This window comes from Rhinolophus sinicus, linkage group LG12, assembly GCF_036562045.2.
Source record: "Rhinolophus sinicus isolate RSC01 linkage group LG12, ASM3656204v1, whole genome shotgun sequence".
NCBI classification, from domain to species: Eukaryota; Metazoa; Chordata; class Mammalia; order Chiroptera; family Rhinolophidae; genus Rhinolophus; species Rhinolophus sinicus.
The window spans coordinates 23865024-23890998 of NC_133761.1; the positions used below are offsets into that span (position 1 = coordinate 23865024).

Genomic DNA, 25975 nt, shown 5'->3' on the forward strand with positions numbered 1-25975 from the left:
CCAAGTTGATTAAAGACCTAAATGTGAAAAGCAAACGTTTTAGAAGAAAATACGTAAGAGTATCTTATGACATAGGCTTAAATAAGAATTTCTTATGCAAGGTTCAAAAAGCACAAATGTATTGTTTGACAATTTTTAAATTAAATTGTATTGACAACTTAATGTATTGAAAATTTTTATATTAAAATTGAAATTTACTGTATATGAAAGGCACCAAAATTGAAAAATGAGCCAAAGCCTGGGATAACATATTTTCAATGCATATAATCAACAAAAGATTTAGTATCTAGAATATATCAAGTGTCCATCTTAATCAATAAGAAAAATAAAGCAACAGTTGAAAAATGACCAAAAAAAAAAAGAAAAGAAAAGAAAAGAAACACCACACCAGGTAAATCTCAATAACTTGAAAAACCAATGACTTTTTGAAAAGAGGTTCAATCTCACTAGTAATCAAGACAATGCAAAAAAGGAAAGTGCAATTAAAACAGTAACAAAGTAATATTTACTCCCACTAAATGGACAAAAAATGAAAAAGTGACAAGGGTTAGTTTGAAAAAAGAGTATCAGGAGCTGTTGTATGCTGCTGATAGGAGGGCAAATTATATAAAATAACATTTGGGAGAAATTTGGCAATATTCAAGAAAACAGGATAAGTACACCTCCAGGTCCAGGAATTCCTTGCTATGTATATCATAAAGTCTTGCACACGTGTGCAAGAAAGTCTGCACAAGAATGTTCAAAGCAACATTGTCTGAAATAGTCAACAATTGTAAATGACATAAATTTTCAACAATAGAAAAATGGATTAAATAAACTGAGGTATAGACAAAAAATATTTCACAAAATAAATTTAAACAACTTATAGATCTGTTTAAATGAACTAACTAGAGCTACTTGTTTCAGCTTGGATAAATCTCAATAATGTAAATTTGAGTGAATAAAGCAAGGTGCAGAAGGATACATATATTAAACTTTGCAAAAAGAGTACAGTTTTAAAAAATACACCAATAGCTATATTGCAAAACTAAAAAAGGATGCATGAAAATGAAAAAGCTAAAGTCAGAATAATAGTTATTTGTGTAGTTAGAGAAAGATACACTGTTGGTGGGAATGCAGATTGGAAGGCAGTGTGGAGGTTCCTCAAAAAATTAAGAATAGAATTACCATATGACCCAGCAATGTTTCTCCTACCCAAAAAAATCTGAAAACATTTATCTGTAAAGATATATGTGCTCCGATGTTCATTGCAGCTTTATTTACGGTGGCCAAAACACGGAAACAACCAAAGTGTCCTTTGATAGATAATTGGATAAAGATGTGGTATATATACACAATGGAATACTATTCAGCGGTAAGGAAAGATGAAATAGTGTCATTTGTGACAACATGGATGGATCTTGAGATTATTATGCTAAGCAAAATAAGTCAGACAGAAAGTCAAGAACCATATGATTTCATTGATATGTGGTATATAAAACCAAAAACAACAAAAGAACAAGACAAACAAATGAGAAACAAAAACTCATAGACACAGACAATAGTTAAATGGTTACCAGAGGGTGGGGGGGGGTAGATGAAGGTAAAGGGGATCAAATATATGGAGATGGACAGAGAACTGAGTCTGTGTGGTGAACACACAATGTGATATATATATAGATGATGTGTTACAGAATTGTACACCTGAAATCTATGTAACTTTACTAAGAGTGGTCACCCTAGTAAACTTGAATTTTAAAAAAAAAAGAGAGTGAGAAAAGAAAAAAAAGAAAGAGGATTGAGATTTGGGAAGAATAAACAGGAGCTTAAATTTATATATATAATGTTTTACTGATTTTTTAAAAAATCTTATGCAAAATAGGAAATATAAGCAAGCTAAAAGGTGGTTATGTCCTGTGTAATATTCCTTATTCCTCATTGTTCTTTATGTTTGAAATCCATGTTTTAAGGGCATGTTCTATTTATAGTGGTTGTTAATTTAAGGGCCTAGTAGTTCCAGGCAGGGAATGTAAATGCAAGAGGCTTTCCAGAGGGGACCCATGCCCCCTCCAAAGGGCAAAACTGCTGCTACCCAGCCCTAGTTATCTGTTGCTAAATGGGAACTCAGACTTTATGGTGCCAGATCTGATTTTTCCGGAGAAGTAAATAATCTGGAATTTTTTTTTAACGTGAACTGTTCTGATTTTTAAAAGTTGGCAACTAATGAAAATTAACTAAACAAAGCAAAATGAAACACTATGAGAATCCAAACAACAACAAAACGCCTGTGCATTGGATTCAGCCGACAGATTGCCAGTCAGTCACCAACTCTGCTGTGGGGTCTTCTATCGTAATCTCTTTGTGTGGCAAATGTAGGCAAAAGATTGTAAAAATCTTTTATTGTGGAGGACGTTATTCAAGTGGAGAAGGTGAAAATGTTCCAGGGCTCTGCAGAAAAAGTATACTAACCAGACTCCCTGGAGCCCTGCCGAGAAGATCTTTGGCTATGCTAAGGTTGATTCTTAGCTTTTTGTATACTTTACAGTCTGCAAATCCTTCACTGTGAGGATCTCAAAAGACAAGCCAGACTTTTCCATTGACTCCAAGGCTGTGTCAGCAAATGCCAGGCCCAGCAGGCCCTTTCTATTGTATGTTAAGGCTCCAAACAGCTGTAAATAGTCTGTGCCAAGATCTCTACAAGTGTGACAAACTCACAGCATTCTACATACCCCAGGAGGCCAATTAAAGCTAGGAGACCACAGATCAGTCTCTGCATATAGTCACCACACTTCTCAGGGCTGATGGCCATCGTATTTTTTTTCTGTTCTCTCCTCATCAGAAATGAAGCCTTGGATTGAAGGTTACTTATCCATGGGTTTTGGTTTAATTTTTAGCAGAGTGTTTTGAACTGAATTATGTTCTTAAAAGAAACCATTGACTAGATATCTAGCCCATACATTTTCTTATCAACATGTTCTCATGTGAGTGAATGACATAGCTTCTTATAGGTTTCCTAGTCCACAGAAGAGTTGGGTCAATATATTCTTTGGTCAGAAACTGCAGTTGTTATTACTTTCTCAAAAGTGCTGAAAAATCCTTATGTTCTAGAAATCATTTGTGAAACCTTTTAGGAGAAGAAATCATGCATCTTAATTTACAAGCTTTCAGACCAGAAAATCCCGTTTCTGTGTTAACACCTCTCAAATATTTTTCAATTCTTTATCACAGTGTTCTTGTGTTTTTGGACCAGTTTCATGGAGTAACATATTGTAATACAGTACTAGCTACATGGGATTGGAACAGCCAAATGGGGATAAAATGAACTAATGATCACATGATGTTCTCATGAATATTTGTATCACTGCCAGCTGCTATGATACCTTACACACCATTAGTGTAAAGGGACACCCACAACAAATTGGGAGACTCGTGGTGTGCATTATAAAGGCAGCAGCGAGTAAAAGAGAATGAAGAATACTGATGTAGAACTCCTGCCTAGTGGAAAACAGAATAAAAATACAATAAATACAAAACGTAAGGATAAACCTCACATAATTTTTACTCTGTGAATAGACAGGTTCATATTTGGCTATTACAATGAAAAGTACTCAAAGTCCTTGAATTTCTTAGTAAAGAACTAAACCCTCAAATTTACTAATTGCATTATTTCCAAATAAGTATGGTTTCCCATTCTTTTCTTTTACATACAATTTTCACCTACATTTCCACCCATTTAATATTCATTTATGAGTAATTCTCTTGGAAATCAGATGGATGCAGAACTTCAAAAATGAGAGTTGTAAAATATCTTACATAATCAGAAAAAAACAACAACCTTTTCTCTCAGTTATATATGTAATTCATACTAGACAGGGATTATTTATTGCCCAATCTATTTTAAAAACACATAAAACAAACAAAAAGTCTGCCTGTACTTATGCTGAGTGAGTGTGGATAAACATAGAATACAGTTAGGAATGAGAACATTAGCCTGGATCATTCAGGGAAAATGAACAAACCACCGCTGAGGAAAAGGGCCTATTGACATATACTAAATTTCCTTATACACTTTTGTAGACCCATTCTTTATTTTGTTGTGCAGAAGCAAAAAACAAATGAGTCCTGGCTTCCTTCTGCTATGTATTGAAATAACAAAGAACTAGCAGACCAGTAATAATTCAGCTCTATGTGGTTAGACAAGCTTTATCACAGGGGAGCGTTGGAACAAAACACTCAAATCAGCCTGTCGTTTGTCTTGTCAATGTGTTTCCATTCTTCTGCCTTAAAAACAAAAGCAAAACCACAATTTTGATTGGGTAACAATTCCCCAGCACCAGACCCAGGGGATAATTTCTTACTAGTCTCTATTAGTCATAAGAATCTCATTCTTGATTGGCCTACAGGTGACCATGCAACCTAATTTGGGAAAATGAGACATAAAATAAATCTTCTTGGGAGAAGAAAGTCTGTTTTCTGCCTGTGTCCTTCCTTCCTGCTTTGAATGCTCTCATGTGATGCCATAGCATCTTGTAATCATGGAAAGGGGTTGGGGGCACAGAAACCAAAAGAATTCCAGAAACATTGACTAATACCCAACATCGTCGAACCTCTGAGGGAACTGCCTATATCCAGATTTCTTGTTAAGTGAGAAAACAAACTTCTACGTGTTTAGACCACGCTAACTTGGCCTAAAAATTACAGCTAAAAATATTTTAACTAATACATTCAACATGAAAAATTATGCTAAAGAGAAAACCAGAAACAATAAATAGCAAATGTTGATTGAGTCGCTATGTGCCAAGACCTATTTTTACCATTCAGGTTCTCATGTATGCCTCACAATAATCCTGTGAGGTATATATACTATCCTAATCTTCATTTATCAGTAAAGATGGTGAGGTACAGGAAGGTTAGTAATGTGCTTGTAAGTAGTCGAACAATGCTTAACCACTATACCCCAGCTGTCTTCTTTGATGGAATTGCCACTTTGAGATTTTTATAGATAAGCTTTTAAAAATCACTTTTATTTGAACTCTAGTAAATAAAATGATTACAGATGAAACTGTCAAAGAAGAATGTTCCCAGGTAATGAAATCTAATGGAAGAAGTATAATGGGTTCTCCTGTAGTTGTTGCTCACTCTACTCTGTGTTTATTCTACATTGTTGCTAATAAGATGCTGTGATTGTACAGGTTTTTGGCTCCATTATTTCATAATTTTTTGGCATAATTTTTTTTTGGCAGAACAGCGCCTTTACTGAATCTTCGTAAAACACAAGTACAGGAAACCTTTCACAACTACAGCATGTTAGCAAAAAAGCTATTAATTTAACATAAAAATGATACCATATTATCTCAAATACTAAGGGAAGCCTGAAAAAACAGGCAAAAACTAAGATTACCATCCGACAGTGTTCAGTCAATGAATTTTCATTTTGCTTATGACTAGAAACCAGGAGGCAAGGAAAAGTTGGCTTTTTCAACACCAAGCAAGCATATAAATAGTAACCATCACCAATGGGGGAAAATTGCATACTTGGAAAATAGAAATTTGGTACCAAAACTGTACTTCCAAAAGGTCATTATAAGAAATCCAAAATTCAAAGACATGATAAAGAGCCACGTATTGGGCATTCATTAATGCATAGACTTTTGAATGTATTAGCCAATATATTTCTATCATGAACACATAACTTATCAACTGTAGTTGTCTCTTCCCCTTAATGGTCCATTTCCTAAGTTTAACTTCTTTTGGCTTTCCCTGGAGTATTTGCTTTTAAATTGCAGTAAATTTTTGCCTCATTTGTGTTTAGACCCCATACTTCCATGAGTACTTTCATAATATGATGATATATTTACAGCCCAGCTTCTATTTCATTTTGGCTTAAAGATTTCCATTTTATAGAATTTGGCTTATTAAAATAATTATTTCATTAAAATATCACAGGAAAAAGAACCAACATGGAAGGGAATATTTCTCGTAGAAACATTGATAAAATAACCATGCTGGAAGGTAACCTCTTTTAGAATGTACATTAATTTTTGGCAAAATTTAAAAAAAATTCTGGATTACCAAAATTACATTTATTAATATTTTTAAATGGCAGCTGCAATAATACTAAGCATATAGTCAATTTTTAAGTCGATTTATCTGTTCAGAAGGGGTACAGGCAAAATTTGAAGTAGGTCAGACTTATCCTCTCCCCTCCTCTCTAAGGTTTGGATTTTTTTTGTACTGTAGTGGAAAGTCTATACTCACTGTGGTCCTTTGGGCAAGTTCCTTAGCATTTCTGAGTCTACTTTTCTCATTAAAAATAAAAACAGGTTCTACAGCCTCAGAGTTTTTATGATAATTGCTTGAGCTAATGCTTGTCAAACAGTTTTATAAAACATTAAACATTCTGAACTTTTTTTTATCCATTACCCCTACATCATCAAAACGTATTCATTATGTGTCATTGCTTAGGGAACTGCTGCTGCTAGCTATCATCTGTCATCGGTATTTGTGTTTTAAGTTATTTTAGCTGAAGGAAAAGAGAGCTAATGATGTTAATACTGAGAAGGCCAAATTTGCCAGCCTTCTAGGGTATTCAGACAAATTGGCTCAGTTCCCTATTCTGTAGACACTGGGAAAATCAGGACCCTCCACAATTTCCCAGGTGCTTTTTAGGGTGGTGGGGGCATGGGAGAGACTTGCAGGATCCAGCCATCTCTCACTGCCAGTCCCAATCTCCATTCACTGCCTTGCCTCTGTGACCTCTCTTTGTCTGTATCCTTAACCCCCTGTTCATTTCCCAAAGCTGCACTAACAAAAGACTGTTGGGTGAGTAGCCAGCTTTTTATTAAACAAAACGTTTAGGGAGGGGGAATATGCCCAACATGGAAGAAGGAAAAGTAATCATTAGAAGGTTGTTTTAAACTGTGCCGTCTCCCCATCTTTGGATATGTTTCATTCTTCCACTACACTCCTTTCCTTCCTGTCCAGGACTCCCAAACCTCCTGTGTGGACCCTCACACCCAACAAATTGAAAGTTTCTCTTAATATATTATACAGTGTAATTTTTCTTCTTTATTTTTCCCCTTCAATTTTCTCCTTCCAAGCTATACCTAAGGACCCTGCCATCACTTAAAAATATTGATATTTTCATTAAGGGATTCTAAGTAGAAGACCAGTATAGAGAACTAAGCAGAAACAGTAAAATTAGAATTTACCTTTAAAATGGTTTGAAACACTATGTCAATTGCTTCCGTACATTATTTCATTTAACCCTCCCAACAACCTGTGGAATGGGTACTATTATTATCCCAGTTTTACAGATGAGAAGTCTGAGGCCAAATCTGTATCTACTCCCTTGTTTCTGTTCTTTAAATATTTTGTTAAAGAGGAAGGCTTTCATATAAACTAGATGTAAATAATATTCTTATCTAAAAGGGTGAGCTGAGGAAGAGTATTGGTCACCCTGCTCTCCTCCAGTCTGCATTATACCTCTGGGCCGTGGGCAGTGCCCCATGCACCTCGGCAGAGCATGAGCCGGCTTCCGCGTGGCTCTGGGAGCCCGTAGGTTGGCGGCGGCATCCACACGAGCAGGAGAAGGCAGTGGGGAGCGCTCCCGGGGGTGCGAGCTTGAGGGGCAGCTGGCTGGGCAGCGCACGTCAACAGCAGCTGCTGGCGCGGGAGATTGCCTGGACCCGGACAAACGAGGAGCGGGTACGCTTCCGGTGCCGAGACCCCATTAACGTGGGGGGCCTGCTGCCATCCAAAATAAGGATTCGTTTAGAAGATAATGTACAATATGTGCCCATTAGAAAAGCTCTAAAGACTTGTTCTGATGCACCCCTGGTTTAACTTCAAAATGTATGGATCTTGTCAGAAATGCCCCTGGGGAGTATTCTTGACTTAAATAAGGTTGCAACCAAACTGGGAGTACAAAAAACAAAGAGTGTAATGACACACCAATGTCTTGCAATCGACTTCGTTGGGAAAAAAAAAAAAAAAAAAAAAAAAAAAAAAAAATATATATATATATATGAACCTATTAGATGGGTAGGATCTGATCTCAGCAATTTTGGAGCAGTGCCCCAACAGGAGAAAGCTGCAGGAGGAACTTAGTGATTTACCATCCATGAAAGATGCTCTAGATGAGTTAATGAAGGATTTTGCTCAGCAGTTGTTTGCGTTACCACCAGACAAAGAAAATGAAAGACTAGCATATGTGACATATCAAGATATTCGTAGCATTCAAGCCTTCCATGAACAGGTTGTTATTGCAGTTAAAGCTCTAGCAGAAACCAGATGGGATGTTCCAGCTCCCAGAGAAGATGTACACAGTACAATACCGAGCACCAAAGGGCCCGCTGATGTTTATTTACGTGAAGTGGCACAGGATCACTCAAGTAATAGAATGTCTGAAGGTGGAGGGACCTTCTCATCTCAAAGCTAACACTCAGAACACCCTGATAAAGAAGAAAATCCTCGACAACAAAGTGAAGAATTGCTTGAAGTGAGCAACTGATAGGATTTGAGAATTCCTGTATTGAGTGTTTTTGGAACATCCTGTATGGATGAATGAATTATGCATCACATTTGATTCTCAGAGCCAGAAATCACCTGTGAAGTTAGTTCCCTGATTTCCCAGTCAGCAGCATTAAGGCCAGTAGTGTCTGGGTAGTTCATTACTTAGATTCCTGGATAATTATTGTTTCCACATTCAAAAACAACTCTTTTAATAATTATTCACTGCTTTTTGTCAATGCAACAGACATCCTGCCTACTGAAATAACTTCATCACAAAGCGTATCACTGAAACAGATGGCCAGGCATGACATGGATAGTTATTCATGGCCTCTGCCCCTTTCTTCAAAGATCATGTGTCGTTATCACAAAAGAAATTGCCTTACATGGTTCATGTCTGCAATTAGCTGATACACATTGGATGAGTGTGCACACACATCTAAATGTGATGTATTTGTATATATCTATAATGTTTAGATTACTTATGAAATATATCTAAGTGTACAACCAAAAATATGGAGAGTAACACAAATTCTCTAATTTCTGTGGTATCTATAACTTACTAGAATCCTCTGAATGAGAATTAGAGGAGAATTTTTTCCAAACTTCTACATGTAGAACTATCATAACTATGTTATGCGTTTAAAATTTCTGGATATAATTAAAGAATTTCAGTATGATTCCCAGTGCTAGAACTGGATTTCTAGCTACCTACGGTTATTGTGTCTGAGCAGACCGGTGGTTTGTAGGGGCGAGTGTGGAAATGCTATCATGTAGTGGCTTAATTGATTGCACAACAAGAATTCAATTACAGTGAAAATTGGAAATTATTTTAACGTTTTGCTTGTAGATTTTGTTATATGTTTCTATATGCAGCCTTGCTCTTCCATCAAAGGAGTTTACTTATGATGAGTTAGTTGTACCCTGCCCTCTCTCCAGCTCTTGTCCCCCATTTCCAAGTACCTAGTTAATTCTATCTCCCTGGCTAAGTCATTTACCACTCTGTACCTCAGTTTACTCAGTAGTTTACCATTAGACTGTAGGCTCCTGGAGGAAGTTTGTCTTAATCATTGTTATACCCAGCGCCTTGCACCATGCCTGGCACATAAAAAGTGCTCAGTAAATGTTTGAACAAATCTATGAACTAGTGATTGAATTGTAAAATTAGACTGAAAATACTTCGCTTGTCTACCATACAGGATTCCTGTAAGCATCATTCAGATTTATATATTTGACTTCTCTCACTTTCAAAGAAAGATTTGAAGCAACCTGAAATTAAGATTTAGTATAAAAAGATTTAAAATAAAAATCAAAAGTCAAAACAAAAATGCCTAGTGTTTAAGGTTCACCTACATACCTCTGAGCTCCGGGGGCTTTTGTCCCTCCTCTGAAGCCCCGCCTCCTCCCTCCTAGCAGTGGCTACTGGCTTTTCTCTGTAGGGCTGGGACTGCTAGCAGTGCTCCTCATTTTAGACGTGGTTGATGAACATGAGATTGTAGGCAGGCATTGTGTGTACCGGGGATGCCCAAAAAATGTACGCATTTTAAGAGATATTATCTATGTATTGCTTTTCAAAGTTGAATTGAATTCTGGTAGCAATGCATAGTATGACGTTCGCTCAAAAAATGGTGTTAATCAAATGACTGTTAACATCATTTATTGTATTACAATTTTAATACAGTTTTTTCCTTTCTTAAAATATGTATACATTTTTTGGGGCACCCTCTGTATATAAGTCAGGTGCTCAATGGAAAGATCTGGGCTGTGAATGATAGAATTGGTGGATGTCAGTTTACATGTGATGGCTAAAACCATGAAAATAGATGAGGGCATCTAATGAGAGGATACAGCAGAAGAGGAGAGGCCTATAATCATCTGTATTTAAGGAGAAATACAGAAGGAAAAGCCTTTCCTGAGAAGCAATAATAAGAGTGAAGTGATAGTATCGTTTCTGAGCAGCAGTTCCTTACTTGTGAAATGTGACAAAAGTTCTACTTTACAAATTGTTCTGAGGGTAAAATGAGATCATGTGAAATGAAAGTCCTTTGTAAACTGTAGATGTGTTATAAAGGATTGTTTCCTGTCACTTCAAAAAAATAAATAAATACTGAAAATAAAAATATAGAAGGGTGAGCTGAGGTCCTATCCAATCAAAACCAGAAATAATCAGTTCCACCGATGGAAAATAATTGGAATAAAGTTTTGTTGTGTGTGTGTGTGTGTGTGTGTGTGTGTGTGTGTGTGTAGCTTTCTCTACCCTTCACTGATTTGCTTTCAGTTATATGGTAATTAGCCTTGGACCATATTTATTCAGTGATTATACACTAAATCTTATTGCTCATTCTGCTCTTTATACTTATTCATGATAGTCTTTATTGAATTGTGGATTGCCACAGCTTTGAAGGAAATTGACTTCTCTACTTTTGTATCTGACAGGAATTCATGAGTCCTTGTCAAATATGCACAATTAGTTTACAATAATGCCAGCATTATTGTGTTTGTTTTTTCTTTTGGGATCCTCAAATTGTTGGAGGTTTTTTTGTTTATTATTTTTTAAATATTTGTGAAAATTCAACATGATTTTGTGGCATGATGACAGAGAACTGGTAATGTTATGTTCTGATCTTGTTACTCTCCTAAAATTCCTAAGAGATCTTAGGCAATTCTAAAAATTTCTCTCATTCTCTGAAACTTCATTTTAAGTTGGGGAAAATGCCCAGCTCCTAAAGTTACAGAATCCATTAAGTAAGAGATGATTTTAAAGATGAGTTAATGGAATTTTACAATACGCAAATTAGAAGACATTATTATATATAATAAAAATCTGTGTTCTACTTAAGAATTACTGCATGTAAATGCTTTTAAACTCAATAGAAAAGGACTTTAATTTACACTCAAGTAATATTAGTCATAAGAAAATTCTAATAATCTAAAATGAAGGAATGTTTTCTTTTTATTAGTTATGCATACCCATCATTTAAAGAGGTAAATTTTTCTACAAAGATCATAGAGATTTTATTATGAAAAACACTACTTTTAGAGATTATATTTGTTATTTACTTTCATATCTCTAAAAATACATAGTAGTGATGCTACTTATTTTCCCCCAGTATTAGCCATCAACTACTGACATCTGACTGGAGCTGAGGATGTGGTTCTCTTTCTTCTCCCTGTCCCATCATACTGACTTGTTTCCCATCTCTTATTCTTCCACTACAGTTAAAGCACAATTTTAGTTAGATCATTGTTCAGTATTCACATTAGTATAACTCAGTAAATGCTATTCAAAGTTGTGCCATTGAAAAAGCTATGATTACTTTGCCTTACTATTAATCTTTACATTTTCCCTGGAGTTAATAGTTGCCTCATTTTTCTTCATTGTAATTTATAATGTATTGGTCATAAAGTCAAATTCAGACATTGAACTCTGTGCCAATTGTCTGAATCTCCATGTAAGTTTTCATTCTTTTTCTCCTCTACCTGCCAATTCTTATTCTTTTTGCTATAATCTCTGGGAGATTTGCTAAACTGTATTTCCATCTATTATTACTTTCAACTGCTTTTATGTTTTGAATTTCTAAGAGCTCTTGCTTATCTCACATTTGCACTATCTTCTTACCTCCCAGGATACTAATGATTGTCAAGCTTTCTTCTTCTTGCCTAGGCTCTGTTTCCTCCAAAGTGTTGTTTTTTTCTCCTTTTTTTTCCGCTTTTTTTTTTTTTTTTTTTCAAATTTAGCAATAAGATTTACTATTACTTTTTTTTTTAGATTTTATTGGGGAAGGGGAACAGGACTTTATTGGGGAACAGTGTGTACTTCCAAGCCTTTTTTCCAAGTCAAGTTTTTGTCCTTTCAATCTTAGTTGCGGAGGGCGCAGCTCAGCTCCAGGTCCAGTTGCCGTTTGCTAGTTGCAGGGGGCACAGCCCACCATCCCTTGCAGGAGTCGAACCGGCAAGCTTGTGGTTGAGAGGATGCACTCCAACCAACTGAGCCATCCGTGAGCTCAGCCGCAGCTCAGCTCAAGGTGCCATGTTCAATTTTAGTTGCAGAGGGCGCTGCCCACCATCCCTTGCAGGACTCAAGGAATTGAACTGGCAACCTTGTGGTTGAGAGCCCACTGGCCCATGTGGGAATTGAAGCAGCAGCCTTCGGTGTTAAGAGCATGGAGCTCTAACTGCCTGAGCCACCGGACCGGCACTTTTTCTGCTTTTTTTATGTTCCATGTTAAAGCCTTTCTTCAGATGTGCAGTAATCTTGATTATCTGCTCATATTTAAGGATCGAGGACTGAAACACTAATCAGATGATCTGAGCATGAGGGGTAATTATCCGATGTAGGTTTCACAGTAGGATAATTTGACTAGGATAATTTGTTGATGAGTCCTCAATTTCTTCATTAAAGCATCAACAGAGTTTCCCAGTACTAAAAACATGGGGTTGGTTTTCACAAACAACATTAACTAGCATAGAATTTTTAAATTGCCTAAGAAGTTCTAGAGTCATTTTATTTCTACTTCAATATTTTGCTCCTCGAAAAAAAGTAGACCATAAATACAAAGAGTAGTTACTGGGCATATCTAAAAAACACATATGAAGAAAGACCCTTTCCATCTCAACTTTTCTTTTTCCCTTATTAAAATCCCCGTGAATTCAGTTTAGTGAATAGTGTTTCTCAGGTTAAATTTCTCTAGAACACTTTAACATTTTGCTGCCTGCTTTTCCTTATCTTTTCTCAGACGTCAAAATAATTTGACATGAAATTATTAAATTCAGAATTATTACTCACCTTCACATTAAATTAAGTAACTAGGATAGGTAATATTTATCCTCCTAAATATGTACTTTTATTATAAATTTTATGCACTATTTTTGAGATTCAGAAACTCTCATTCCTATAATACAGTTCCAGTTTCTGATAATAAAATTGTTCCTGGTCAAATAATGGCATAAATGTGTAACTATTTGGGGCTAGAAGGACAGAGTACCAAGGGTGATGGTTGCTTAGTCAACTGAACAAATTGAAAATCACTGTCTGGATGACTGTCTGTTTTTAATTTATTAGAACTTGATATCAAGTGTAACCTGATAGCCACAGCACACATAACTGCCTATCCAGCACCATCTCAGATAACATCATTGCTTATCTTACCTTACCTTTACATTTTCGACACTCAAAATATAGACTGTAACTTTGTCCTTTCTCATCTCTGTCACTTTTCTTATGTTCCTGGTTCTTATGAAAAGCTTTCTATTTATAATTGGTTACAGGATCACCTGACATGGATCTTGACCATTTACAGTTTCACCAAATTTAATCATTTAACATTTTTCATAAGTTAGTCAGATAGCAACCTCAAAGAGAAGGACTAAATCTTCACTAGAAATTGAAATAACATATTGAGTATAAACAAATCAGTCACTTAATTCTATCCTAAAAGGGAGAAAATACAGTTTCACGATGAGTGTAGGAAAGAGCCACTTGTGTTCACCTGGAAATTGGGTAGAATCAACAAGCTGGAGAACTCCAAATCCTTCAAGCAATGATAACCTTGCCTTCATTTCACCTCTAACATGCCTCACTTTCATCTTCTCATCTCTCTCTGCTTATGATACACGCCCAAGTATTCAATATACAGGAAACGGGCCATGAACACATAAGCACATCAGAGGTGTTGCTTTTTATCCAGTGGGGGGAAAAAAATCACATTTTAAATCTAAGTACCCTTAGGTACCTTCACTTCCACCCCCTCATGGGGGTTAGTGATTTAGGTAATCAGTGTGTGTGTTATTATTCCTATTCACATCTTGTTCCTATAGCTGCCCAATAGCATCCCAGCTGAGATGCCTGAATTTAAATGCAGTGAAGCTCAGCTTTCAGTTTCTCAAGTTGATCTTCAAGGGAATCAGAACATCTGCAAGTCTATCAATATCTTCAGCTTCAAGCCCCTAAAAGTTATCAGCCTCATCACCAAATGGCATTTAATCAGCACCACTATGCACTGACTCTACAGCTTCTGTAACAGGAGTAAAGGGAATAGGAGAGGATATACGGCAACCTGTCCAGCAAAGCTACTGTTGTATAAACATGATTTAACACAGGCCAAAAAAAAAAAAAATCCCTGGATTGGTAAGGTATATGTTTTTTCACTTTACACTGGTTGTAGCAACTGGCTTTTCTGTCTCTAAAAAGAAATAAACTGGTAAAAACTTGTCAAACGCTATCATTTATTGTGCATGCCACTTGTAGAATGTGATTCTGCAGGAGAATTTGCCCTTTACATATGGTTTAAGTTATTGGCAAAGTAAAACTAAACAAGTGCATTTTGAAAGCATGGTGTGAATGCCTTCCATTTTGGTTATTTATAGCTGTCCACAGCTATCAATGTTTTTATTTTAAAATTATTAGAACAATTATAGGGCAGGAGGTGTATGCTGAGCTTGAAAATATGACCAAGAATGATTCATTTGTTGAAGACTATGTAGAAAAGTAGCTTCCCTGAACAAGAAGAATTATTCTTAGCATTTTATTTTATCCAAGGATGTTGATACAGTTTTATCCCTGGAGAAATTCCCCATCTATTTTCTATTACTTTGACATGTTTCTTATTTTTAAAAATGAGATTAGACAAGAAAATGAAATAAAAGATTCTGAAAAATTCAAATATTGCAAGAAAGAAGGTACTGGTAGCATTTCCAGTGGTGCAGTTGTTTTTCTAGCAGGTCCAATAAAAGCAAAGTAAAATAATGGGAAACAATTATAATTCAGTAAGCATACTAGTTTAAAAAATAAACAAAGAAATAACTAACTTTCCTATACACAATAAAAAGTTGGCTTGAAATTATATAGAAATAAAAGATCCAATTTACAATAGAAATCAACAATCAAAAATCTAGGGACAAACTTAAAAAATAAAGAAAAATATAAAATTCTACTGAAGAGGTCAATATTAGGAAGATATAACTTTCTTTTATGGAAAGACTCATTATTGTAATGATATCAATTATCTCTAATCTATGAATTCACTCTGATTCCAGTTATAGAACTGATTTTGTGAAATGTGAAAAAAAAAATTTTAAAAATTTTTAAGCAGATGATTGGATGAAATTATTGAGAAAAATATGAAAGAAAAGAGTAACAGAAACATAATAAAGTAATTAAAAGAGTATGACACTGGAACAGGAATAAAATAATCAATGGAACAGATCAGAAAATCTAAAAATGAATGCAAGTACATTTGAGAATTTAGTATCATCTGTGGAGGAAAGACTTGATTAGTCAATAAATAGTGTTGGGACAACTGGCTAACCATTTGGAAAATAATTAAGTTAGATTCCTACCTCACTCATTACACTAAAATAAATTCCAGATGGATCAAAAAAATTTAAACTAAAACCATAAAAGTAGTTTTAAAAAACTCAGATGACTGTTTTTAATAAAATTGGAATATGAAAGGCTTTTAAAAAGTGACACAAGATCCAGAATTCAAAAGGGAAAGACTGATAATTTTGACTACATAGAAATGAAAGTTTTCTCTATATTTAAAAAATCAGTAAAGCCAAATGATACAAAAAGACTGGAAAAAGGAAACATGACAAATATGGCAAACAAAGGGCTACTTTCTTTAATGCATATTTTTAAAACTCTAATTTGAAGATCCATAAAAAACAAACGAATGCTCACTACCAGACTGGACAAAGGACTCAGTGGCTGGCCTCCAGAAAAAAAAACAACAACAACAAAAAATAACACACTAATCATTTAACATGAGAAGACACTCAGCTTCACTTATAATTTTTAAAAAACACAGAATAAAAGAGCAATACAAATTTCTATAAACATAATGAGCAAAGATTAAAATTTGATAATATTAAGTATTAAAATTTCTGTGTGCATATAGACAAAGATTTAAAAAAATGATATATTTGATGAAGGTTTGTTAGAAGGAGAATAAATTAGTGTACTTTTTAAAAAGGCAATTTGGCATTTTTCATCTAAATATAAATATACATTTTCATTGATCTAGCAATTGCACTCTAGCCATTTAACCAATAGATACACTCACATCAATGTTCAGAGATATATGTATAGTCTGAGTTTATATTCAACCAGTAGGCAAGTTATAGCTGTGGTGGTTGTTAAAACACAGAAAGCCTTTTGAAAATGGTTGCTGCACTGACCTCCTTGAATTTCTCATCCAATACCTTAGCTACCCTACCCTCTGCAGTGGGCCTGTGACCCAGCGAAAAGAGATTAATGCCTGGTTCAGCAGGGGGCTGCTAGAATCTCCCCCTACCATTAAAGCTGGGATCCACTTTTATTGATCAGTGCCCATGATATAAGGATTATTAAATACTTTTAACATCACCTCTGTGAATAAAATGTTTATTGCAATTTGAAAATATCTAAATACCCATTAATAGAAGGCCAATAGCATAATTTGAACTATAACACTATCATGAAATATTATGACACAATTATGATCAAGTGGGGTTCATCTCAGGGGCACAAGGATGGTTCACCATACATAAATTGATCAATGTGATACACCACACAAGCAAAATAAAGGATAAAAAATCATATGATCATATCAATAGCTGCAGATAAAGCATTTGACAAGATATGACATCCATTTATGAATAAAACACTTAATAAAAGGGCTATAGAAGGAAAGTACCTCAAAACAATAATGGCCATACACAGCAAACCCTCAGCTAATATCACACTGGTGAAAAACTGAAAGCTTTTCCTCTAAGACCAAGAAGAAGACCGGGATGCCACTGTTATTCAACATAGTATTGGAAATCCTTGCCAGAGCAATCAGGCAAGAGAAAGAAATAAAAGACATCCAAATTGGGAATGAAGAAATTAAATTGTCACTTTTTGCAGATGGCATGATTCTTTATAAGGAATCCACCGAAAAACTATTAGAAACAATAAACAAATAGAATAAAGTTGCTGGATACAAAATCAATGTACAAAAACCCATTGCGTTCCTATATACTAACAATGAAATTTCAGAAAAAAAGAAATGAAAACAAAAAATGTCTTTTGCAATTGCAACAAAAAGAATAAAATACCTAGGAATAAACTTAACAAAGGATGGAAAGGACTGATATGCTGAAAAATATAAGCCATTATTAAAAGAAATTGAAAAAGACAAAAGAAGTGGAAAGATATTTTGTGTTCATGGATTGGAAGGATCAACATAGTTAAAATGGCCATATCACCCAAAGCAATGTACAGATTTAATCCAATCCCCATCAAAATCCCAATGACATTTTTTAAGGAAATAGAACAAAAACATCAGATTTGTATGGAATCACAAAACACCCCGAATAGCCAAAGCAATCCTATAAAAAAAAAGACCAAGACTGGAGGTAACACACTTCCTGACTTCAATTTGTACTACAAAGTGGTAATAATCAAACCAGCATGGTATTGGCAGAAAAACGGACAGACTAATGGAATAGAATTGAGAACCCAGAAATAAACCCACATATATATGGGCAGGTAATTTTTGACAAAGGAGCCAAAAACATACAATGGAGAAAAGAAAGATTCGTCAATAAATTGTGCTGGGAAAACTGGAAAGCCATGTGCAGAAGAGTGAAGGCAGACTGCTATCTCAAAATGGATCAAAAGCCTAAACATAAGACCTAACAAACAATAAATAGCATAGAAGAAAGCATAGGTACTAAACTTATGGACCTTTGGTTCAGAGAGGATTTTATGAATTTGACCTCAAAGGCAAGGGATGTAAAAGCAATAATAAATGAATGGGACTATATCAATCTAAAAAGCTTCTGCACAGCAAAAGAAGCCATCAACAAAACAAGGAGGCAACCAACCAAATGGGAGAAGACATTTGCAAACAATACTGCCGATAAGGGGCTAATAACCAAAGTATCTAAAAAACACATACAACTCAACAACAGAACTACAAACAATCCAATTAAAAAATCAGCAGAGGATCTGAACAGACACTTCTCCCAAGACATCCAAATATGAAAAAATGCTCAACTTCACTAGCTATTAGGAAAATGCAAGTCAAAACCATGATGAGATACCACCTCACACCTGTTAGAAAGTCTATTATCAACAAGACAAGTAATAACAAGTGTTGAAGAGGTTGTGGAGAAAAAGGAACCCTCACACACTGCTAGTGGGAGTGTAAATTGGTATAGCTACTACGGAAAACAGTATGGAGGTTCCTCAAAAAATTAAGAATAGAATTATCATACAACCCAGCAATTCTTCTGGGTATCTACCCCCAAAAATATGAAAACATTTATCTGTAGATATATGTATCCTTATGTTATTGTAGCATTATTCATGGTGGCCAAGACATGGAAACAACCAAAGTATTTTTCGATAGATGATTGGATAAATAAGATGTGGAATGTATATATATATATATATATATATATATATATATATATATACACATATATATGTGTGTGTGTGTATATATATATATATATATATACACATATATGCATATATATGTGTATATATATATATATTACTGTGGACTATATATATATATATATATATATATGGAATATATGTGTATATATATATATATTACTGTGGACTATATATATATATATATATATATATAATATATATATATATATGTATATTACTTGGCCATAAGACAAAATGAAATACTGCCATTTGCAGCAACATGGATGAATCTTGAGATTATCGTGCAAAGTGAAGTCAGAGAGAGAAAGTCGAGACTTCACTCATGTGGGATATAAAACTGAAAGCAAAAAAGGAACAAGACAAACAAACAAACAAATCATAGACACAAACAACAGTTTAGTCGTCACCAGAGGGTAAGAGGGCGGGGTGGTAGAAAAGGGTAAAAGGAGTCAAACATGGTGATGGAAGGAGAACTCTGGGTGGTGAGTGCAATATATAGATGATGTATTATATAATTGTATACTTAAAACATATATAATTTTACTAACCAATGTCACCCCAATAAATTTAAGAAAGATAAAAAAGAAACAAAAAAAGACACCATTTTAAAAATGAAGTAAATTTGTATGTAATTTTGTTGAGAAATATCCACAATATATTGTTCAATTTAAAAGCCATGTTGTAGAATATTGCATATGTTGTGATTCTGTTTATACATTTTAAAAAGTTCTATAATAAGAGATATTTTTAATATATATAGAAAATGTCAGGAAGGATACACACCAAACAGTGAACTGGATAGTGGAAGTCTGTGCATTCGGAGACTCCTACTTTTTACTTCTATACTTTTATACTGTTTGTTATTTTCTCATTCTTTTAAAATGATCTGTATTATAAAATAAAAAACTATTTTTATTGACATGGAAGTCTTTACTATATCACTGATATTTTGATCAGGAATCTTGAGATTTCGCTCCATGGCTCCTAGTGCAATCTAGTGAAGCCTGTGAAACATTTCTCACAATAATGTTTTTAGATGCCCAAAGTAAAATACAAAGCAGTACAAAGAAAACCAATTATATTGGAATACAGTTGTGAAAATATTAAAAAGAAAACAAATTTGTGATATAGTAGTACAAGTGTTTTTTGTTTATTGATACATTTGATAATGTCCAAGAGCAGGTCTAATAAATAGTGTAATTTCAAAGAAGTAATAAGCATAAATGGTAGTTTAAGTTATCTGCAACAATTATAATGTGCTACGAAAAAAAAAAATATATATATATATATATATATCTACTCATGATTCAGTTCCAGATACTACTAATACTACTGCAGTTTGTTATTTACATTCTTATTTGAAGGCAACGCTAAATTTTAGTTGGCTGTTATTAAAAATAAAGATACGTATAATCTTTCCCATCCAAGTGTATAGATCTTCTGAATTCTATCCATGGACCATTTGGTAGACCATGCATTCCATATTAAGAAACTGCCTATTATATATGTTTGAAAGTATTAGTCCCTCATTTGAAACACGTTTCATGTCATTCAGTGTAGCTATGTGGTCCCCTTGTTTCTGTTTCAAGAGCCACATACAATTATAAGGTAAAGAGAACGGAATTCTCAAAAATGGTTCCCAGATCATTGTCTTTTTAAACAGGGCCTTAATATAACAGCATATATGAAGTTAGCTCAACTTTTTAAAGTACAGTACATCTACAATATTTTATTTATTTTATCTCTGTACTTTGCTACTCCCTTTATCCTCCTCCATCTGAACACTGGCTTTTCTTCCTACCTTTTTCTTCCCACTAGCATTTCCCTTCCAGCTGTTCTGCTCTCTAGTCTTTTCACGTTTTTAGATTGTCTTTTAGCTCGTTTTAATTTCAGCCCTTGATCTTGGTTTCAATGGTGGTTATAATTAACTCCTTATAAATCAAGACGTTAACCCTTACCAACCGTAAAGCATGCAATTTGAGGTAGTATTTCAGTGATTGGGGTGGATTTGCATTGATCCATTCATGCTACAACAGGGTCCTCACTGTGACTAATGATACAAAGGGTCAAGGTGACTGGGATTAGTGGTTGTAACATCCATGGTTATAGAATACATTAAATGTAATGATACTACATAGAAACCTTGGCTCAACCCTGTACTTTTGTTTAATGCATTCTAACCTGAGACTTAAAAATATTGCAGTCCGTTAGGAATAGAGACAGTGGAAATGTAATGGCTCTGACATGTCAGAGGGATAGTGGGTGGGGGGAAGGGAGTTCACACAGTGTGAGGGATATAAATGATAAACGTCTAAGTATTACTTTGTCTTATGCACCTGAAACTAATTTAAAAAATGAAAAAAAAAAGAATAAGCAAGTGTAAAACAAGTGATTATCCGCTTATAAAGTTGAAGTAAAGAATTAAATTGCATACAAAAAATTTCTATGAATGTTTGTATATTTAAATTAAATAAATAAATAAATGAATTCATGTGATAACTCATAGGCTTTTTTGTAGATTGCTTTTTAATTTAATAAAATAATATTTACAACTTTCCATGTCAATAAATGTTGGTCTACAATTCTAAAAAATATATTTATATATATATATTGCTGTCAAAAAGTATTCTTTTTTTTAAATTATACCGAATTTTGTTGTTTCTGCTTTTCTTGGCCAGTTTTGGGACTGAGTTTGAATGGTTAGTGCATGTACGTGAGTGTGTGCATGTGGTGTGAGTATGTGTGTGTGCATGTGTGTGATATTGTAAAAGTGGCTAGGACTTGAAGGTGGAGAATATGTAGATATATTTTGGTTTCAGATTATACATGTTTTAAAATCAACGAGATTGGAAAATAGAAAAATAGTCATATGTAGTGTAGTTAAGTCATATTAATAGTGAAATACTAGAATGCAGTGTAGCTGGGTTCCAAAGATAGTGTAGCTCAGTAATGGTCCAAAATCTCTGGCTGGTAAGGCCTCCAATGATGTCACCCATTCAGAGACTTGGTTGTGTGTAGCTTCTAGAATACTAGATCTATCACTGTAATTTACCACTCTTTACTCGAGCTAGCTTCTGTTCCTTGCAATCAAATATCTTCTAAGTAAGGTATTTTGAGAAAAATTACTAATTACAAGTTTCTTTTGTGATTATTCCATTTGAGTATTCTTGTTTATTTTATTCAGTTTGTCAGGGCACATATGTAGTCAGTACATAAGGGGCTATGGCGAAAGGTTCTAAGGAGTTGAAAATAGTTATCTTCTTTGAATGAAAGAAGTAAGAATCATACATACCGTCATTGAAGTGCACAAGCAATCCACTCTAAAAAGATACTTTCTAAATATGTGAGAACATTTTGGAGCCCTTCCAATAAAGGCTAATCTATAGATTTAATCCAGTTAATGGAAAGAATGGCATAACAAAGAAAGTGACAATTAAGTGCAGACTAATAATGCATTGAATTAGAATTCTGACATTTCTTTACCGCTATCCTGAGTGGGATGAGAGTACCTCAAAAGGCTTTTGCATCTGTTATATCCTGACAGTAGACATGGATGTATTGACCATCATAGAAAATTTGTCTTTGATTCATATTTGCAAAGCAACAACCTTCTGATTATGATCATATCTCTTATGTAGATTTTCCATTAGGGAAAGAGTACAATAGCCAGATGATAAACAGTGTTCCAGGGCACTTGACCAATTGAAAATTAATGAAATGGACTTCTGGGTTGTACATCATTTTCTTGTGAGCCTGGTTAACAGGAAATTTGCTGAGCATAATCTTTTCTTTCTTGATGTACTCTCGTTTTCTGGAAATTATCCTAGAGTAACTTCCTGGAAAGGGTCCATTCGAACTTTTATATCTTGCATATTTGAAGGTGTGTTTATTATGCACTCATACTTGATGGAGAGATTGGTCAGGTACAGAATTCTTGATTGCAAATAACTTTTACTGAGTATTTTGGAGGCCTGTTACATTGTCTTTTAACTTCCAGTGTTGTTACCTGTATTGAGAAGTCTGATGTCACTCTGGTTCCTGATACCTTCGTAGGTGACCTGTTTTGTTTGATGATTTTCTCAGTGGAAGGTTTTGGATCTTTTCTAGACACTGCATGTTCACTCAGTAGCTTTCAAGAGAAGTATTTTATTTTGAAGACCCATCTTATTGATTAGGAAAATGAGACTCGGAGAAATGAAATAAACTGTTCAGTCATAGAAATAGGAAGTGCCAGAAGCAAGACTCAGAGTCTAATTCAAGAAATCATGTGCTTTTCATGACGCTATAAGAGTTTCTACCTTAAGGTTTTTTAAGGAACCTGAGAGTTCAGTTAGTTCAACCACTTGATCTATACCAGTGATTCACCTTAATTTTTATTTATTCTTTTTTTCTTAATGTAATTCTTTCCCTGAAGAATTACACTAATTCATAGTATAGGTGTGAAAATACCACTTTTCTTTCTTAATGAAAATAATTGCAAATTATTATAAATAAAATAATTTTATTAGTTACCTGAGGAGTCTCTGTCTTATCCAAACTATCAAGGGCTATGTATGCCAGGATAAGTACTGCATTTTCAAAATTATCAGTCAATACATGATTAACACATCAGTCACTCTATTTCAGTTTAACTCTCTTTAAGATGCAGTGCTCTAATTTCTTCTTTTTAAATTTAATGGTTAGTGAAATTACATAGATTTCAAGGTTTCTATAATACATCATCTATATATCACATTGTGTGCTCACCACTCAGAGTCAGTTCTCCTTCCATCACCATATATTTGATCCCCTTTACCCTCATTTACCACCCTCCCTACCCTCCCTTACCTTCTGGTAACCACAAAACTGTTGTCTGTGTCTATGTATTTTTGTTTCTTTGTTTGTTTGTCTTTTTGTTTGTTGCTTTCAGTTTTATATCACACATGTGAATGAAGTCATATGGTTCTTGGCTAATTATTCTCACACAAGACAGACTTCTGATTTTAATGTGCTCCATGCTGATTAATACCTTAAAATCAGTTGTCTAGCTGTCTGTCTTCTAAAGCACTGTGCGACATGACTTATCTTTTATGAGGTGTGCTAAATGTGTCTTCCATTGCTTTGGACTGTTTGTGTTAAATCTGTGATACTTCTTCAAAGACATCATTCTGAAAACAAACTGAGTCAGAGTGACTCCTACATTAACAAATAAAGAAGTTTTTATTTTAGCACGATGTAATACAAGTCTTTTCCAGATGAGAAAGCATTAAAGTTGAATTTTATTTGCTACAAGTGTGCTTAAATAATGTGTTGACTACGTTTTACTGGAGGCTGATATTATCACCAAATACAAAGGGTGCCAAAAAAAGAATGTATGTACATTTTAAGAAAGGAAAGAAACTGTATTAAAATTGTAATAATAATATACCAATAACAAAAGATGAATACAAGTCATGTTTGACTTCTGCAATTACAAGAGGTGCTCAAAGTGGTTACCATCAGTGTAATTTTAATACGGTCTTTTTCTTTCTTAAAATGCATACATTTTTTTGACACCCTCTGTATATACACTAAACTCCCATGTACTGTGCAAAACAAATATGAAATGAAATCCTTTCTTCCACAATTCTTTGGTCAGAAGAAGGAAAAGTATAGATATAAGATCATATATATATATAAATATATATGTGATAAAATATATGATATTCCAGGTGAATGTAAATCAATATGCAAATCCAAACCTAGCATGTGGTGTCTATTCGTCTTTGTCTTTTACCACCATAGTTCCACAACACTCACTTAATCTTCTTATATTTGTTTCATTAAAGACACCAAATATACTAAAAATATATCGGCAAAAGGAGAATTGGGAATTCTGTGTTACTCATTATAGATTGCCTGGTGTCTCTGTTTTACCTCCCTTCCCCAGAATCTGCCACAAAACACACAAAAATAAACAAGCATAAAGAGTTAGTCATTAGCTCAGCTCTACCCTGCCTGGTTTTCAGAAAAAAAATTTTTTTTAATTCCAAAATTGGTTTATTTGGGAGAAAAGTGTTTTAATAAATTATATCCTAAAGTGTGTTTTATAGGATGGTAATTGATACCAGAGGAAATTAATAAATCAGGAAAAGGTTCTATAGCCAAATTGGTTAAAATCTGGGTTTGTTTTTTCATTGCATATTTTTAAGACTTTCATATGCTATAATATATTCATTATAATCTCTACAACAGGAATGAACCTGTTCCAAAACTAATTTGACCAGAGAACCTATTTTAAAAGAAGTCATCTTTTCATCTGAAAATCAAGTGGTATACTTTGGCAAACACTGCTTTCAACTCTTGTGTCACATCTATTATAGCCTTTTCAAAATGCAGTAACAGGTTTTAGTGGGGAATAGCCTCTCTCCCTATTGTTAATGACGTATTCATCTTATAAGCAAACTGTTACAACAGGTTTTAAACTTACGTATGTAGATTTGAAAAACTGACTTTTAGGAAACATTGGATTTTTGGAGAAAAACTTAATGAAACCAAACTAGGTTTTATACCAAAAGTTCAGAAAAAAAAAATGCTTTTCAAGTGACCTGCTTTATACTGAAATTTAAATTACTCCAAACTCTTTAAAGTTTCCTCTGTGAAACAGTTCTTAAAGATACATTCTTCTTGTTCTCAAATGAGCTGTTACTCTCTCCTCACTACTGAGCATCCCAATAGTAGGCATTGAGATAATTTGAAGCTCATTCAGTACTCAAACCTTTATTTTTTCAGTTGTTCAATAAACTCTCTGCATTTTAAGTAAAGGATTTTTAAAAATAGCCATTCATCTGTGATTAGGTTTCCATATGCTTAGAAGAAATTTTGGCCAGCAGTAGGAACGGCTGACAAAAAGTGGACCCTAGTTACTTTATTTGTTCATTCAGTTAACACTTATTGATTCTACTTCTTGCCTATTATTGTGCTGTATACTAGCATGAGGGTGAAAACAGAATGAGAAGCCAGAGACTGGAAGAAAATCTTTGCAAAACACGTACTTGATAAAGGACGGTATACAAATATATAAAGAATACCCAGAAC

General features: G+C 34.3%; 1 long non-coding RNA gene and 1 pseudogene across 1 annotated transcript in view; both read left to right on the plus strand.

Annotated features, from left to right (window-relative positions):
* The window catches only part of LOC141567790 (uncharacterized), a 170371-nt gene that overhangs the window by 59037 nt on the left and 85359 nt on the right, over positions 1 to 25975 (plus strand). The gene's annotated exons all lie outside the window — the stretch shown is intronic.
* On the plus strand, positions 8102 to 8419 carry LOC141567892 (transcription factor E2F6 pseudogene; annotated as a pseudogene).